Genomic DNA, 2,545 nt, shown 5'->3' on the forward strand with positions numbered 1-2,545 from the left:
TATGGGAAATTTTGAAAAATGGTTGGAAAGGGATTCTTTACAATTTTGATATCAGTATTTGGATGCTCTCGTGGACGTATTATAAGCACTAGAAAATTTAGCACCTAAAACACTTCGGTTTTCGAGAAAAATTGAATATAAACATTTACCGGTGCTCCCGGTAAATGTTGATACATTTCAAATAGCGCCTATGGCCGTACAATAGCAGCTGCGACCATGAAAATTTCAGAATATGTAGTTGTGATATATAATTTTCAAACGGGAATAGCTAATCGGTCAATTTTAGTCAAGAAACGTTGTGTTATAGCTCAATTAATTTCTTGACCTTGAGAAGGAGAGAGAGAGAGAGAGAGAGAGGGTGAGAGAGAAAGGAAAACAAAAACGAGGGTAATTATCAGAGGTGAAAAGGGGCACTTATGAAAATGAAAAATGTGCACTAATGATAAAGGGAAATGTGCATTTGTTGAGAGAAAAGGGGCACCGATCAGTTTCTAATTGGGGCATTTATCGCGAGGTGAAAGGGGGATCTTTGAGAAGGAGGAGGTGGCTCTTATCAAAAAGAAAAAGAGGCACATGTTAAGATAAACGGGGTACTTATCAGAGATGAAAAGGAGTAATTATGAGAAGGGAATGGGGCACTTATAATAGGAAAAAGAGCATTTATTAGGAAGGAAAAGGGGGCACATGTCAAAATAAAACGGGCAGTTATTGAAGATGAAAAGAGCACTTATCAGGAGGAAGAAGAATTGGCACCTGTCCAAGAAAAAGGGGCACTTCTCAGATTTCAATAGAGTAATTATCAGAGGTGAAGGGGCGCTCATCAAAAGTGAAAAGGGGCGCTTCTCTTAATAAGAAGGGGATACAGAGCGAGCAAATTGGATAACATTTCGTTAGTTTTCGGTTGACATCTTCTCTACATACAATGAGCAAGCTGCTTAAAAGTAGCGTAGCAACGCTCTGGAAGAGGATTGACACTTAATCATATAGTGAAATTAAAACAATATATATAGAGAGAGATGGAGAGAGAGAGAGAGAGAAAGGAAAACAAAACGAGGTGACCCATTTCTGTGTGCATTGTTGTTTACTTTATGCGATTTTCAGTAAGGTTCATCAGTTTGGATGATTTCAAACCTCAAAAACAGGTCAGCCTCTATAGAATTGAAGTCGTTCTGCGGCTCCCTCAAAACGCATAATTAGTTCTTTATACTCATCAATTAAAAACATTATTAGCTGAATTGCTCATGATCATCCATGTTCATCCTAATTATCGCTCGATTTGGCTGTAAAACGGAGTTATATACAAAAACTGTGAATATGTTAGCTTGCAGACATACTCACTTTTTTCTCGTATTTTTATACCACTTTGTCGCTCTTTTCAACCATATAAATTCCGTTCTTAGCATTTAAGTGGCCATCGCGTTTCTCATACTCAATGAAACCATTACGGTGAGTTATTGGCTCACGATCAATTGGGCAAAAGGAATTTCCGTTTCGGTTTAATAAAATTTGGAGTGGACTATTAGGCTATTATTATTATTATTATTATTTATTATTATATACTATATTAATATGGTATTAAAATACGAGAAAAAAGTGAGTATGTCTGCATGCTAACAGATGGACAGTTTTTGTAACTCCGTTTTACAGCCAAATCGAGCGATAATTGTGATGAACATGGAAGATCGTGAGCAATTAAGCTAATTGAATAAGCGTGTAAATTTGTTGATAATAATTTGATGATGAGAGGCCAAAACTTTTCATTTAGTTTCATTTATTTTCTTATTTCTAATGTTACATATCCATTTCAAAATAAAGCACAAGTTTTTGTGTGTGTGATAAAATAACAATCAATAATACATAATAAATAACATAAAGATAAATGGTCAGTACTGATTTAACGGAGAGTAATATGATGGGACCCACATGAAAGCAAGTTTGTAGAGCTGTAGGCATTAGTGTAATTAGTTTAATTAATGTAATTTTTGTTGTAATGAATGGAGGACGGATTTAAATAGTGACCAATCCAAATAAATAAAAAAATAAAAAGTGAAATTAAAAAGAAACATGCGGTGGTGCTGTTTATAATTATTGTCCCTCCCTTGCTTACAATGTAGAAGAAAGTACACGTACTTAAATTATTGTACAATGGGTGCTCAGCTGGAAAACGAACATTACAGATAATAATAAAATGATTGCATTTATGTAGAAACACCTCTATGCCCAAGGGTCTATGTTTAAAGCTTTCTGCTCTGCGTCGAAAATAATTTTTAGAGTACACTCTTTTCAACTTCAGCCTTATATTCCCATGGCAACGTTAATCTTTAAACTTTAAGTTTTCAAGTCCTCGAAGTTTTAAATACCGAAGAATAACGACGTACAACTGCGGGGAAAATGATAGGATGTTATAAATATAGGCAAGCCCAGGAAGCATCCGTGTAGTAACTACAAGCTGGCGAGAAATCGAAGTTAATCGCGTCCACACGGTACAACACATCGAGTGAGGACCCAGCTGTTTCTAGTTCGCGCGTTAACCGTAAGATCAATC

The sequence above is a fragment of the Strongylocentrotus purpuratus genome, unplaced genomic scaffold (genome assembly GCF_000002235.5).
Source record: "Strongylocentrotus purpuratus isolate Spur 01 unplaced genomic scaffold, Spur_5.0 spur5_scaffold_18, whole genome shotgun sequence".
Classification (NCBI taxonomy): Eukaryota; Metazoa; Echinodermata; class Echinoidea; order Camarodonta; family Strongylocentrotidae; genus Strongylocentrotus; species Strongylocentrotus purpuratus.